General features: G+C 39.6%; 1 long non-coding RNA gene across 1 annotated transcript; it reads right to left on the bottom strand.

Annotated features, from left to right (window-relative positions):
* Positions 1 to 5,993: 5,993 nt before the first annotated feature.
* Positions 5,994 to 14,195, bottom strand: LOC120874508. Its single transcript, XR_005723659.1, has 3 exons — positions 14,184 to 14,195; positions 7,228 to 7,232; positions 5,994 to 6,081 (listed from the first exon to the last, which is right to left on the bottom strand). It is a non-coding gene; the product is annotated as an uncharacterized LOC120874508 (long non-coding RNA).
* Positions 14,196 to 16,970: the final 2,775 nt, after the last annotated feature.

Here is a 16,970-nt window from a genome sequence, read left to right as displayed (position 1 = left end):
AAGAGCTTTCCTAAGTGATCAGTGCAAAGAAATAGAGGAAAACATTAGAATGGTAAATTTTTCTCTTCAAGAAAATTCTATATAGGGAGGGAATGTTTCAGGCAAAGATGGGCACAATAAAAGAGAGACACGGGATGGACCTAACAGAAGCAGAATGTATTAAGAAGAGGTTGAAAGAATACATAGAAGAGTTGCACAAAAAGATATTAATGACCAGGATAACCACGATGGTGTGATCACTCACCTAGAGCTAGACAATCCTGAAATGCGAAGTCAAATGGTTCTTCAGAAGCATCACTAAAAGCACATCTAGTGGGTGTGATGGCATTGCAGTAGAGCTATATCAGATCCTTAAAGATGATGCTGTTAAAGTGCTGCACTCAATATGCCAGCAAATTTGGAAAACTCAGCAGTGGCCACAGCAATGAAAAGGTCATTTTCCTTGCAATCCTCATAAAAGGTGATTTTAAAGAATGTTCAACTACCACACAGTTGCACTCATCTCACATGCTGCCAATGTAATTTCTCAAAGCAAATCTTCAACAATACATGAACTGTGAAATTCCATATGTTCAAGCTGGATTTAGAAAAGACAGAGGAACCAGAGATCAAACTGCCAACATTCACTGGATGATAGAAAAAGCAAGAGGATTCTAGAAAAACACCTACTTCTGCTTTATTGATCATGCAAAAGCCTTCGACTATGTGGATTACAACAAACTGTAGAAAACTTACAGAGATGGAAATAGCAGACTACCTTACCTGCCTTCTGAGAAATCTGTATGCAGGTCAAGAAGCAACAGTCAGAACTGAACATGGAACAACTGACTGGTTCCAATTCGGGAAAGGAGTATGTAAAGGCTGAATATTGTCACCTTGCTTATATAACTTATATGCAGGGTACATCATGTGAAATGCCCAACTGGCTGAATGTCATGTATGGATATGACAGTTGCACCATAAAGAATGGTGAGCGATGAAGAATTGATGGTTTTAAACTGTGGTGTTAGACAAGACTCTTGAGAGTCCCTTGGACTGCAAGGAGATCCATCCAGTCATCCTAAAGGAAATCAATCCTGAATATTCATTGGAAGGACTGATGCTGATATTGAACCTCCAATACTTTGGCCAACTGATGTGAAGAACTGACTCATTAGAAAAGACCCTGTTACTGGGCAAGATTGAAGGCAGGAGGAGAAGAGGATGACAGAGGATGAGATGGTTGGATGGAATCACCAACTCGATGGACATGAGTTTGCCCAAGCTCCAAGAGTTGGTGAAGAACAGAGAGTCCTGGCGTGCTACAGTCCATAGGGTTGCAAACAGTCAGACATGACTTAGCGGCTGAACTGAACAGAACATACCACATAGTAACAACTATTTGTAACGGGCATGTTTCTCCAGCAAGACTGAGGCTCCCTATGGCCCCAACATATATCCCCAATGAAGTTTGCACCCATGCACAGAAGTCAGTGCCTAGCATTCACAAGGCATTCAGTGAGTTCTAATTGCAGGGGGACCTCCACTTTAGTCGACATAAAGGATTAAAGGACACATTTATCTTCCTGTCTCTAATAAATCCAAAGTAGGAAAGACAAATGAAAGAGCATTGTCTTACATCAACCATCTGGCAGCAGAGAATGGATTCCTGAGGTGGGGAGCAAGCAAGGAGAGATCTACAATTGTCCCAACTCTAGAAATAGTTTCCAACACATACATGGAAGTTGTATCTAGGCAGAGACAAACAGTCTCCCCAAGAAGAGATATTTATGACTCTATATAGTTAGAGTTCACAGGAGAGAGCTACATACAGAGAACTGTAGGAAGGTACAGGTGATACCCTTCCAGTTTTCTGCAGAGAGTTGATAGTACTGGTCTGAATTATAGGGAACAATCCTTGAGTCTCAAATTGCACCAAGTCTAATTGTGTCCTCACCCACCAGCATGTAATTTACTCATTTTTAATATAAATGTGTTTATTTTATTTGGAGGCTAATTACTTTACAATATTGTATTGTTTGCCATACATTGACATGAATCCACCACGGGTGTACACGTGTTTTTCATCCTAAACCCCCTTCCCACCTCCCTACCTATACCATCACTCTGGGTCATCCCAGTGCACCAGCCCCAAGCATCCTGTATCATGCATCAAACCTGGACTGGTGATTCACTTCACATATGATAATATACAAGATTCAATGCCATTCTCCCAAATAATCCCACCCTTGCTCTCTCCCAGAGTCCAAAAGAATATTCTATACATCTGTGTCTCTTTTGCTGTCTCGCATACACTGTCATTGTTACCATCTTTCTAAATTCAATATATATGTGTTAGTATACTGTATTGGTGTTTTTCTTTCTGGCTTACTTCACTCTGTATAACAGGCTCCAGTTTCATCCACCTCATTAGAAATGATTCAAATGTATTCTTTTAATGGCTGAGTAATACTCCACTGTGTATATGTACCACAGCTTTCTTATCCATTCATCTGCTGATGGACATCTAGGTTGCTTCCATGTCCTGGCTATTATTAACAGTGATGCAATGAACATTGGAGTACACATGTCTCTTTCAATTCTGGTTTCCTCTGTGTGTATGCCCAGCAGTGGGATTGCTGGGTCATAAGGCAGTTCTATTTACAGTTTTTTATGGAATCTCCACACAGTTCTCCATAGTGGCTGTACTAGTTTGCATTTCCACTAACAGTGTAAGAGATTTCCCTTTTCTTCACACCCTCTCCAGCATGTATTGCTTGTATACATTTGGATAGCAGCTATTCTGAATGGCATGAAATGGTACGTCATTGTAGTTTTGATTTCAATTTCTCTGATTAGGAGTGATGATGAGCATCTTTTCATGTATTTGTTAGATTCAATGCAATCCCTTTCAAGCTATAAATGGTATTTTTCACAGAGCTACAACAAATAATTTCACAATTTGCATGAAAAAAAAAGAACTTAAATATCTGAAGCAATATTGAGAAAGAAGAATGGAACTGGAGGAATCAACCTGTCTGACTTCAGGCTCTACTACAAAGCCACAATCATCAAGACAGTATGCTACTGACACAAAGACAGAAATATAGATCAACAGAATGAAATAGAAAGCCCAGAGATAAATCCACACACCTATGGACATCTTCTCTTTGACAAAGGAGGCAAGAATTTACAATGGAGAAAAGACAATCTCTTTAACAAGTGGTGCTGGGAAAACTGGCCAATGACTTGTAAAAGAATGAAACTTTAGAACACTTTAGAAACTTTAGAACACTTTCTAACACCATACACAAAAATAAACTCAAAATGGATTAAAGATCTAAATGTACAACCAGAAACTATAAACGACCTAGGGAAAACATAAGCAAAACACTCTGACATAAATCACAGCAGGATCCTCTATGACCAACCTCCCATAATATTGGAAATAAAAGCAGAATAAACAAATAGGACCAGTTCAGTTCAGTCGCTCAGTCATGTTCAACTCTTTGCAACCCCATGAATCACAGCACGCCAGGACTCCCTGTCAATCACCATCTCCTGGAGTTCATTCAGACTCATGTCCATCTGGTCCGTGACGCCATCCAGCCATCTCATCCTCGGTCATCCCCTTCTCCTCCTGCCTCCAATCCTTCCCAGCATCAGAGTCTTTTCCAATGAGTCAACTCTTCACATGAGGTGGCCAAAGTACTGGAGTTTCAGCTTTAGCATCATTCCTCCCAAAGAAATCCCAGGGCTGATCTCCTTAAGAATGGATTGGTTGGATCTCCTTGCAGTCCAAGGGACTCTCAAAAGTCTTCTCCAACACCACAGTTCAAAAGCATCAATTCTTTGGCGATCAGCCATCTTCATAGTCCAGCTCTCACATCCATATATGACCACAGGAAAAACCATAGCCTTGACTAGACGGACCTTTGTTTGCAAAGTAACGTCTCTGCTTTGGAATATGCTATCTAGGTTGGTCATAACTTCTCTTCCAAGGAGTAAGCGTCTTTTAATTTCATGGCTGCAATAACCATCTGCAGTGATTTTGGAGCCCCCAAAAATAAAGTCTGATACTGTTTCCCCATCTACTTCCCATGAAGTGATGGGACCAGATGCCATGATCTTCGTTTTCTGGATGTTGAGCTTTAAGCCAAACTTTTCTCTCTCCTCTTTCACTTTCATCAAGAGGCTTTTTAGCTCCTCTTCACTTTTGCCATAACGGTGGTGTCATCTGCAAATCTGAGGGTATTGATATTTCTCCAGGCAATCTTGATTCCAGCTTGTGTTTCTTCCAGTCCAGCGTTTCTCATGATGTATTCTGTATACAAGTTAAATAAGCAGGGTGACAATATACAGCCTTGACGTAATCCTTTTCCTATTTGAACCAGTCTGTTGTTCCCTGTCCAGTTCTAACTGTTGCTTCCTGACCTGCATACAGTTTCTCCAGAGGCAGGTTAGGTGGTCTGGTATTCCCATCTCTTTCAGAATTGTCCACAGTTTATTGTGATCCACACAGTCAAAGGCTTTGGCATGGTCAATAAAGCAGAAATAGGTGTTTTCCTGGAACTCTCTTCCCTTTTGCATGATCCAGCGGATGTTGGCAACTTGATCTCTGGTTCCTCTGCCTTTTCTAAAACCAGCTTGAACATCAAGGAGTTCACGGTTCACGAATTGCTGAAGCCTGGCTTGGAGAATTTTGAGCATTACTTTACTAGCATGTAAGATGAGTGTAATTGTGCATTAGTTTGAGCATTCTTTTCATTGCCTTTCTTTGGGATTGCAATGAAAACTGACCTTTTCCAGTCCTGTGGCCACTGCTGAGTTTTCCAAATTTGCTGGCATATCGAGTGCAGCACTTTTACAGCATCATCTTTCAGGATTTGAAACAGCTCAACTGGAATTCCATCACTTCCACTAGCTTTGTTCATTGTGATGCTTTCTAAGGCCCACTTGACTTCACTTTCCAAGATGTCTGGCTCTATATTAGTGATCACATCATCATGATTATCTGGGTCGTGAAGATCTTTTTTGTACAGTTCTTCCGTGTAATCTTGCCACCTCTTCTTAATATCTTTTGCTTCTGTTAGGTCCATACTATTTCTGTCCTTCATCGAGCTCATCTTTGCATTAAATGTTCTCTTGGTATCTCTAACTTTCTGGAAGAGATCTCTAGTCTTTCCCATTCTGTTCTTTTCCTCTATTTCTTTGAATTGATCGCTGAAGAAGGCTTTCTTATCTCTTCTTCCTGTTCTTTGGAACTCTGTATTCAGATGGTTATATCTTTCTTTTTCTCCTTTGCTTTTCACTTCTCTTCTTTTCACAGCTATTTGTAAGGCCTCCCCAGACAGCCATTTTGCTTCTTTGCCTTTCTTTTCCATCAGGATGGTCTTGATTCCTGTCTCCTGTACAATGTCACGAACATCATTCCATAGTTCGTCAGGCACTCTATCTATCAGATCTAGGCCCTTAAACCTATTTTTCACTTCCACTGTATAATCATAAGGGATTTGCTTTAGGTCATACCTGAATGGTCTAGCGGTTTTCCCTATTTTCTTCAATTTGAGTCTGAATTTTGTAATAAGGAGTTCATGATCTGAGCCACAGTCAGCTCCTGGTCTTGTTTTTCTTGACTTTATAGAGTGTCTCCATCTTTGGCTGCAAAGAATATAATCAATCTGATTTTGGTGTTGAACATCTGGTGATGTCCATGTGTACAGTCTTCTCTTGTGTTGTTGGAAGAGGGTGTTTGCTATGACCAGTGCATTTTCTTGGCAAAACTCTATTAGTCTTTTCCCTGCTTCATTCCACATTCCAAGGCCAAATTTGCCTGTAACTGCAGGTGTTTCTTGACTTCCTACTTTTGCGTTCCAGTCCCCTATAATGAAAAGGACATCTTTTTTGGGTGTTAGTTCTAAAAGGTCTTGTAGGTCTTCATAAATAAAATTAAAATCTTCGCACAACAACAGAAACCATAAGTAAGGTGAAAAGACAGCCTTCAGAATGGGAGAAAATAATAGCAAATAAACAACTGAAAATAACTAATCTCAAAAATGTACAAGCAACTCCTGCACCTCAATTCCAGATAAATAAATGACCCTGGTGAGAATGAGCACCCTTGTCTTGTTCCTGATTTTAGTGGAAATGTTTTCAATTTTTCATCATTGATGATAAAGTTCTGGTGGGTTTGTCATATATAGCTTTTTTATGTTGAGGTAGGTTCCTTCTAGTCTTGCTTTCTGGAGAGTTTTTATCATAAATGGATTTTGAATTTTGCAAAGGTTTTCTTTGCATCTATTGAGATAATCATATGGCTTTTATTTGTCAATTTCTTAATGTGGTGTATTGCCAGGAGCCAGCGTGAGGAACTCCGCCCATGGCAAAGGTCATAAGGAAGGAGACTCGGCATATGCAAAGGCGGGATCGAGCCTCAGGAGACCTCCTGTTCCTGAGCATCTACCCCCAAAACCAGAGTCTGCCTACTGCACTGCTTTATGTTCTCACTTATACCTCTGACTTTACAGGGGGCTGTCCCTCACCACCTCTCTCTGAGAAGGAGTTAACTTAGAGCTCCAGTCAATAAATTCTTGGGCATGAGAAGAGTGTTTCAGTTCGCAAACTCCTTTGAAAGTTCTCTAGCCTGCCTGACAGGCTTATCCGGCCACATGTGATTGTTCACAGCCTCCTAACTGTGAAAGGCACGAGAAAGGGATTTTAAATTTTCTAAATACAGATTCTTCTGAGATGTTAGAAAATTATTAGTATACTATTAGTGGTTTGGTGAGAAATTATACTGGTGAAGGGTTTTTCATTTATTGGGCCAATTTTTGCTGTTAAATCCTCTGCCCTTATACAGATATATAACTAGCATATAGGAGAAATAAGTATTAACCTTTAAGATTAATCACATTAAAACTTAGGTTAAGTAAATTCCTTTCTTAATTGTAACCCACTATGCCCTCACCCTATAGGAATGCAATTTTATCTGGTACCTTCGGATGGGTGGCACCTGGTTTAAGAAAAGTCACCCTTGGAAAAAAGTAAAATAAGTTTTCTAGTTGACTGACCGTTATCAGAAAAAAAGGGGTCATAAAATGTTAGCAGGCCTCATGGCCAGAAGATGATGTAAATCCCTTAAAACCTTTGTATACATCTGTATAAAGCACCTGATTTTGATAAGAGTCAGATCTGCTGACCCTGCATGACTTTGTATTCTATCTCTACATATAACAAAAAGTATATAACCAAACCTGAAAAATAAAGATATCAGATCAGTTCCTGGAAAGACTGATTCCCCTGTGTGGTTTCTTCTCATTCTCTTCTTTTCTGACTGAATTCCCATCTGGAGCGTGGGTGCTCGCCAAGCCTGGTAATTACGCCTGGGGCTTCTAAGATCTGAATGGGGAGACCTCAGCGTCTCCTCTCCTTTGAGAGAATGGAAAGACACCTGTGGCCTACATAGGTGGTGCAAATCTCTTATCTCGAGGTTTTATTGGTATTCCACGTAAACCAAGTTATTCAGCCCCTTTTCTCCACTAATTTTCCTACTACATTATTGTTTCCTAATCTCTCTTTATATTTCTAATTAAATATCTCTTTCCTAGGATGCTCCGTCTCCCCTTCGAATTACCCAGGATCCGCCGGGGCTGGACCGCGGCAGTGTATTACATTGATTGACTTGTGGATGTTGAAGAATCCTTGCATTCCTAGGATAAAGCCCACTTGGTCATGATGTATGATCTTTTTTAATGTGTTGTTGGATTCTGATTGCTAGAATTTTGTTAAGGATTTTTGTATCTGTTTTCATCAGTGATATTGGCCTGTTCAGTTCAGTTCAATTGCTCAGTCATGTCCAACTCTTTGCGACCCCGTGAATCACAGCATGCCAGGCCTCCCTGTTCATCACCATCTCCTGGAGTTCACTCAGACTCACGTCCTTCGAGTCCTATATGCCATCCAGACATCTCATCCTCGGTCGTCCCCTTCTCCTCCTGCTTGCAATCCCTCCCATCATCAGAGTCTTTTCCAATGAGTCAACTTGTCGCATGAGGTGGCCAAAGTACTGGAGTTTCAGCTTTAGCATCATTCCTTCCAAAGAAATCCCAGGGCTGATCTCTTTCAGAATGGACTGGTTGGATCTCCTTGCAGTCCAAGGGACTCTCAAGAGTCTTCTCCAACACCACAGTTCAAAAGCATCAATCCTTCGGCACTCAGCCTTCTTCACAGTCCAACTCTCACATCCATACATGACCACAGGAAAAACCATAGCCTTGACTAGAAGGACCTTAGTCGGCAAAGTAATGTCTCTCCTTTGGAATATACTATCTAGGTTGGTCATATCTTTTCTTCCAAGGAGTAAGTGCCTTTTAATTTCATGGCTGCAATCACCATCTGCAGTGATTTCCCCATCTATTTCCCATGAAGTGATGGGACCGGATGCCATGATCTTCGTTTTCTTAATGTTGAGCTTTAAGCCAACTTTTCCACTTTCCTCTTTCACTTTCATCAAGAGGCTTTTTAGCTCCTCTTCATGTTCTGCCATAAGGGTGGTATCATCTGCATATCTGAGGTTATTGATATTTCTCCTGGCAATCTTGATTCCAGCTTGTGTTTCTTCCAGTCCAGCTTTTCTCATGATATACTCTGCATATAAGTTAAATAAGCAGATATTGGCCTGTAGTTTTCTTTTTTGTTGCATCTTTGTCAGGCGTTGGTATTAAGGTAATTTTGGCCACACAGAATGAGTTTGTAAGTTTACCTTTGTCTACAAATTTCTGGAATAGTTTGAGTAGGATAGGTGTTAGCTGTTCTCTAAATTTTTGGTAGAATTCAGCTATGAAGCCATCTGGTCCTTAACTTTTGTTTGCTGGAAGATTTCTTATTAGTTTCAATTTTCATGCTTGTGATGGATCTGTTAAGATTTTCTATTTCTTCCTGGTTCAGTTTTGGACAGTTCTACTTTTCTAAGAATTTGTCCATTTCTTCCAAGTTGTCCATTTTATTGGCATATAATTGCTGATAGTAGTCTCTTATGATCCTTTGTGTTTCTGTGTTGTCATGATCTTTCCATTTTCATTTCTAATTTTGTTTATTTGATTTTTCTCCCTTTGTTTCTCAATGAGTCTGGCTAACGGTTTGTCAATTTTATTTATCCTCTCAAGGAATCAGCTTTTGGCTTTGTTGATTTTTGCTATGGTCTCTTTTGTTTCTTTTGCATTTATTTTTGCCTGAATATTGAAGATTTCTTTCCTTCTACTAACACTGGGGTTCTTAATTTCTTCCTTTTCTAGTTGCTTTAGGTGTAGAATTAGGTTATTTATTTGACTTTTTTCTTGTTTCTTGAGGTATGCCTGTATTGCTATGAATCTTCCCCTTAGTACTGCTTTTACAGTGTCCCACAGGGTTTGGGTTGTTTTGTTTTCATTTTCATTCGTTTCTATGCATATTTTGATTTTGTTTTTGATTTCCTTTGTGACTTGTTGGTTATTCATCACCGTGTTGTTTAGCTTGCATATGTTGGAATTTTTAATAGTTTTCCGCCTGTAATTGAGATCTAATCTTACTTCGTTGTGGTTGGAAAAAAAAGCTTGGAATGATTTTTTTTTTCTTTTTAATTTACCAAGGCTAGATTTATGGCCCAGGATGTGATCTATCTTGGAGAAGCTTCCATGTACACTTGAGAAAAAGTTGAAATTCATTGTTTTGGGGTGAAATGTCCTATAGATATCAGTTAGGTCTAACAGGTCTATTGTATTGTTTAAAGTTTGTGTTTCCTTGTTAATTTTCTGTTTAGTTGATCTAGCCATAGGAGTGAGTGGACTATTAAAGTCTCCCACTATTATCGTGTGCCAGAGTCCAGCTCCAGCAGCCAGGGAATCAGCCTGAAGGGGTGAGCAGTGTTGGTAGATGATAATGTAGCCTCTGACTCAAAGTACAGAACTACATGTTTATTTCAAGCTTCAGGTTTTCTTTTATACTTTGACCAAAGCATTACATCAGAGGTTTGACAGTTTTAGTTTCCCCCACCCAGATTTATTGTCTCCAGAAATCATTGCTGTCCTATAAACAGAATTCCTACTTCAGCCCTCTCTCAGAATCCACTTGTGATTACATTGTAACTCATGGCACATTCCTCAGTTTATTTCCTATCTTTCTAAATCCTGTTTGCCCCTAGCATCTTAAAATCATTATCTCCTAAAAAGGCTTCTAGCTATTCTTAATTATTCCTAAATTCTAAACTCAGTAAACTTCTTTTGCCATAAATATTTCCCTCACAAACAGGTCTCAGAAAACAGTCCTTCCCATGGCCTCAAGCTTCGGCCGATGGGCTCATCCTGGAACATTCTTTGTAAAGATCCTTGAACAAATGTCAATGGTTACTTTATAGATTATTTTCTGGGCACAAGAGCAGAAGGCTTTGTGCTTTCTCATGTTTCTCTCAAGAACAATAAGTGCCTTAACGTTCTTTCCAGTCAACGGAAGAAAGGAAAGAGCAAGTCAGAATCACAAGACCTAACTCCATCCCAGTTCCGTGCCTGTGGAATGAGGAGAGGGTGTTGGGCCCATGCCTGCATTTTGTCAGTAATGCCTAACGCGGCTCCCGAGAATTGTGTTATTGTTAATTTCCCCTTTCATACTTGTTAGCATTTGTCTTACATATTGTGGTGCTCCTATGTTGGGTGCCTTTATATTTATAATTGTTATATCTTCTACTTGGATTGGTATTTTGATCATTATGTAGTGTCCTTCTTTGTCTCTTTTCACAGCCTTTGTTTTAAAATCTATTTTATCTGATATGAGTATTGCTTCTGCTGCTTTCTTTTGGTCTCTATTTGCATGGGATATCTTTTTCCAGCCCTTCACTTTCAGTCTGTATGTGTCCCTTGTTTCAAAGTGGTTCTCTTGTAGACAACATATATAAGGGTCTTGTTTTTGTATCCATTCAGCCAGTCTGCATTTTGTTTGGGGCATTCAACCCATTTACATTTAAGGTAATTATTGATAAGTATGATCCCGTTGCCATTTAATTTATTGTTTTGGGTTCCAGTTTCTACACCCTTTCTGTGTTTCCTGTCTAGACAAGATCCTTTAGCATTTGTTGGAAAGCTGGTTTTGTGGTGCTGAATTGTCTCAGCTTTTGCTTGTCTGTAAAGCTTTTGATTTCTCCTTCATATTTAAATGAGATCCTTGCTGGGTATAGTAATCTGGATTGTAGGTTTTTTTTTTTTCCCCCATCACTTTAAGTATGCCCTGCCATTCCCTCCTGGCCTGAAGAGTTTCTATTGAAAGATCAGCTGTTTTCCTTATGGGAATCCACTTGTGTGCTATATGTTTTTTTCTCTTGCTGCTTTCAGTATTTGTTCTTTATGTTTGATCTTTGTTAATTTGATTAATGTGTGTCTTGGGGTGTTTGGCTTTGGGTTTATCCTGTTTGGGACTCTCTGGATTTCTTGGACTTGCGTGATTATTTCCTTCCCTAATTTAGGGAAGTTTTCAACTATTATCTCCAGTATTTTCTCAAGGTCTTTCTTTTGGTCTTCTTCTTCTGGGACACCTATGATTCTTATGTTGGGGTGTTTAACATTGTCCCAGAGATCTCTGAGATTGTCCTCATTTCTTTTAATTCATTTTTCTTTTTCCTCTCTGTTTCATTGATTTCTACCATTCTATCTTCTACTTCACTTATCCTATCTTCTGCCTCTGTTATTCTACTGTTGGTTCCCTCCAGAGTGTTTTTTATCTCATTTATTGCATTATTAATTATATATTGACTCTTTTTTATTTCTTCTATGTCCTTGTTAAACCTTTCTGGCATCTTCTCAGTCCTTGTCTCCAGGCTATTTATCTGTATTTCCTTATTGATTTCAAGATTTTGGATCATTTTCACTATCATTAGTTGGAATTCTTTATCAGGTAGATTCCTTATCTGTTCCTCTTTTGTTTCGTTTGGTGAACATTTATTCTGCTCCTTTACATGCTAGGTATTTCTCTGTCTCTTCTTCTTGTTTATATTGCTGTGTTTGTGGTTGCCTTTCTGTATTCAGGCAGTTTGTGGAGTTCTCTTTATTGTGGAGTTTCCTCACTGTGGGTGGGTTTGGACAGGTGGCTTGTCAAGGTTTCTTGGTTAGGCAAGCTTGTGTCAGTGTTCTTGTGGGTGGAGCTGGATTTCTTCCCTCTGTAGTGCAATGAACTGTCCAGTAATGATTTATGAGATGTCCATGGATTTGGAGTGACTTTGGGCAGCCTGTATATTGAAGCTCAGGGCTATGTTCCTGTGTTGCTGGAGTATTTTCATGGTATGTCTTTGTCTTGAAATTGTTGGCCCTTGGGTGGTGCTTGGTTTCAGTGTAAGTATGGAGGCATTTGATGAGTTCCTATTGATTAGTGTTCCCTGGAGTCAGGAGTCAGTCTCTTGGTTGCTTTGCAGGGAACTATCTGAGGCAAGCCCTCGGTTGCATGCACTTCCCAGGTCCGAGCCACTCAGGTGACCAGGTGTTTGGCGAGCACAGTCGCTCCTACTTATTGCCTCTCCTGTCCCTGCTGCTCAGTTTTCTGGGTGTACAACCAGTGCACCTTCTCAGGAGGATATTGACCGTCCAGAATCCCAAGAAGACTTGGTTAGCAAAGAAGCCTGCTTGCAGTTAGGTAGATGATGCCTCTCTGGCGCCACAATTGCCCCCTTCTGGCTCGGACTGCCCTTGTTCTCCTGTCCCTGGCAGGGGAGTGGCCAGTCCGCAGCCGGCAACCTCTGCTCACTCATTTTGACTGTGAACAGCCTGGGCGGTGTCTTAGTTTAAGGCTTTTTGCAGGGGTAGCTATCCCAGGGTCTAGTTTGCTATCTCAAGTTAGTTCCCTCAGATTGCCCTCGGGACATTCAGGCCCAGTCCTTATTCTAAGCAATGCAGCCCGCACCTCCCTGCCCAGTCCCTGATTGCTAGTGGCGGATGCGGGCATCTGCACTGCTTCTCTGCTTGGAGTTACCTTTGGGCATGTAATCTGTGTGTTTAAATTATTTATTTATTTTCCCTCCCACTTATGTTGCCCTCTGAGCTTCCAAGTCTTGCCAAAAACCTGCCAGTGACAGTGTTTCCTGGTGTTTGGAAGCTTCTCTATTTTTTAAGACTCCCTTCCTGGGATGGATCTCCATCCTTACCTATTTTGTCTCTCTTTTTATCTGTTACATTTTTTCCTACCTCCTTTCGAAGACAATGGGCTGCTTTCCTGGGTGCCTTATATCCTCTGCCTGCATTCAGAAGTAGTTTTGTGGAATTTACTCAGCGTTCAAATGTTCTTTTGATGAATTTGTTGGGGAGAAAGTGTTCTCCCTGTCATATTCCTCCACCATCTAAGGACTGTCCCCGAAATTACACATAATTCCCATGAGCTCAATAGGGCCCTGAAGACAATATTGCCTTTCTAGTGGGGAATAGTAAACCTGGTCTAAAGGCCAGTTTCATCTCAGCTTAAAAAACTTTACAACAAGCCTTCAAAAAATGCAATTGCTTCCAAGAAATTAACAGTGTTTGCAAATAGTGAAAAGAATAATTTATAAAAATTAAAAAAAAAAAAATCCAGCATCCAAAGTAAAGTGACCACATCCACAATCCAATTTACAATTTCCATATAAATTGTGAAAACATTTGTCGTAGTTTCATCTCAATATTGTATGGTAATTATGCTCTGACTAAGATAAATAAATTTAAAAAGAAAAAATCCAGATGCATAAAGAAGCAAGAAAATATTCATAACGAGGGCAAAATCAATTTGTAAAAACACAAGTAAAATATATATTACATAATTAGCAGAGAAGGACATTAAAATGCTTACTACATCAATAACCCTTATATTCATGAAGCTGAAGAATATTGAGTAGTTAAATAGAGACATGTAAAATAGAAATGCAAAACTGTGGGGAAAAATTAATTGTGCATCAGAGAGCTTTGAAGTAACTTTAAGAGTGCCAAAACATATGTAAATGGAATCACACAGGAAGTGAAAGACAGTAGAATAGATAAAAGAACTTCATAATTACTGGTTGAAAAATTTCCAGCTATGATGAAAGCTTTAAAGCCGTTAACACAGAAGCTCATTTAACTCAAGGACAAGAGATATGACAACTCTACAAAGGCACATCATAATTCATGGATTAAGACAATCAACCAAAGAAATGTAACCAGAAGGAAAAACAGACATAGTAGAACAAAAAATGGGGATGACAGCAGATTAGGCAAATGAAACAACCTTAGCCAGGGTACACTGGCACCACATCTTAATTGCTGAGATAAATATAATTGACTTAGAATTCTATACCCAGGAGAAATACATACCAAAAACAAGATAGAATACTTTCTCAGACAGACAACAACTACAAGATTGCATCCCCACCAACAGACCAATGTAATACATGTTTTTTTAAAAGGTCTCAAGTCAAAAGGAATTTAAAACAAGTGAAAATATGGATCTACACGGGGAATGAACAGTACCCAAAATGATAAACATGTAATATGTATTAAAAGGTAAATATAGGGACTTCCTTGGTGGTCCAGTGGTTAAGGATCTGCATTGTAATGGAAGGAATTTGCAAATGGCAAAGGTATGTTCCTTTGCCAGAGAACTAAGATGCCACATGCCACTGAGCAACTAAGCCTGCATGTCTCAAATAGAGTTTACACGCTGCAAGTACTGAGCTTGGGCTCCTCAAATAGAGAGTCCCTACTGCAAGAAAGATCCTTCATGCCACACTAAGACCCAGTACAGACAAATAAATGATAAATGAATAAATAATTTAATAATTATCATAATTAATAATGATAGACTTGCAAGTTAAAGATGCATACCATGGATCTTAAAACTCCTTAAAAAACAGTTACAGTGAATAAAATGACAAAGGATATAAAAGGGAATCCAAAAACCTACTCAGTCACAAAGAAGTCAGGGATAAAAAGAAACATGGGAAGAAAGACCATGGGACAAACTGAAGATAACGAGCAAGATAATAGAATTAAACCCAACTAGAATTAATCCCTCAGATGTGAACCCAGACTGAAGATATACCCCAGGGCCCAGACGACAGCAGATCCCCATACACTGCACTGTGAAGCCAAAACAGAGCCTGCCAGGCTCCAGGGCCCCATATGCCTGGACACAGAACAGCACCCAAAGTTTCTATGGAACAGTTACTTAGAAGACTTCAGTCATACAAAGTACATCCTCTGTTTATAGCGAAATGGCATTAGAAATCAATGTTCACTGGAAAGAAGAAGAAGAAGGTGCTAGCATAGTGCAGACCTTCCCTCTTTTACAACTCTAATTCTGCCCAGGAAGGAGCAGATAAATTACAGGACTTATATCCCTTCAATACTAGACATACTTGACATACACAGACAATAGTAGACATACATGTTTGGTTTTCATGGTTCAGTCTCTCTTGCTCATTCTGGGCAACAGGGACTGCTCCTCTAAACCACAGTGGAATCACTACACAGAAAGCCGGATGATATTTGCTGAATCTTTCACAAAAAAACAGTGAAAACTTGTTTTCTCCTATTTCACACTCTTGGCTCTTTTCAACCAACCACGGCTCTTGTCCTACCTCCTGAGATCCTGGTCCTCTATCACTTGCAACCATGTTCCCATACACCAGGCCTCAATTAAACCCAAAGAAATTCCTATTCAGAGTGGCCATAATACACGCAAAAATGGAAACAACAGGCAGCTCCTTACTCTCCTCTCTTGTTCCTTCACTACATACATTCACTGAAAACCTGTGTAGCAAGTTTGTTACAAACTTTCAAGTTGAAAACTTTCAAACATGTAAAAATGCATTTGCAAGTGCAATCACATCAGTTAGTTCACAGATCTGACACACATTGTCGTGGGCATATCCAAGACAAGTTGGTGTGCATTTGTGTACTTTTGTGTACAGAACTGTATGGAGTACAATAGTGCAGGACTTTTATTTCAAGCCTACACTGTCTGAAAGGAAGCAAAAATGCAGTGGTAATGGAGATGCTACTACTATTCTATTTTTAAGGGGTGCTTAGTTGCTCAGCTGTGTCTGAATTTTCAACATATGGACTGCAGTATGCCAGGTTCCTCTTGCCATGGGGATTCTCCAGACAAGAATACTGGAGTGGGTTGCCATGCCCTATCCAGGTATGCAAGATTTAAAATATTTGTTTTATTGTTTGTGTGAAAAGTATCATAAAGCTATTAAACTACAGTAATATATAGCCAATTGTCTTAGTGGGCTACCTAAATAACTTTGCTGAATTTATGAAGAATTTGGGATTTTTGAACCCCCCTTTCAAACGGAACTTGTTCATATACAGGGGACTTAACTGTTCTGTTAAAACATGTGGATCCAAAAGTGAATGCATACCCTCCAGATCAAAGCAAGGCACATTCTTGGTTGGGATTTTAGAAGAAACATGAGATCTCCATAATTCTAGCCATTTCAGTCTTTTCAAAATACCTTGATCAGGACAAACAAATACTAAAGTAGAAATAGTCATTGTGTTTCCACCCACTTCTAGAAAGTGTTGCTAAGATTTCAATACTGAATCTTGTAATGCTAGTGGATTTTTGGAGAAGTGATGTGAAAAGAAATAAGGAAGGTGAGCAGGTAGGTCAGAATGTGAGATAACAAAGACAAGATATTTAGAAGCTGAAGAATTGAGAGAGATTTGGGACCTGAATTGGAAAATTACTTTTCAAAACAAATTGCATCATGTGGTATGTGTAATCCTCACTTCATCCCTTAGAAGATTTCTACTGACAAGTCTGCCTCTATTTTCTGGAGCAAGGTTCAGATCCATCTAGCTGTTTCTCATTGCTGTTCCTTTCTCCTGGTTCTCACACCGTGGCCAAGCCATTCAGCCTATTCCATTCATTTTGTTGTTGTTGTTGTTGTTGTTCTTTAAGGCAGGTGCTGCAAGCTACCTACAAAATTATCAATTCTCTACTCCTCTTTCAAAACTGAAAATAGT

The sequence above is a fragment of the Oryx dammah genome, unplaced genomic scaffold (assembly GCF_014754425.2).
Source record: "Oryx dammah isolate SB20612 unplaced genomic scaffold, SCBI_Odam_1.1 HiC_scaffold_15, whole genome shotgun sequence".
NCBI lineage: Eukaryota > Metazoa > Chordata > Mammalia > Artiodactyla > Bovidae > Oryx > Oryx dammah.
The sequence above is the reverse complement of the archived record's forward strand: the minus strand, read 5'-3'. Positions and strand labels throughout refer to the sequence as shown.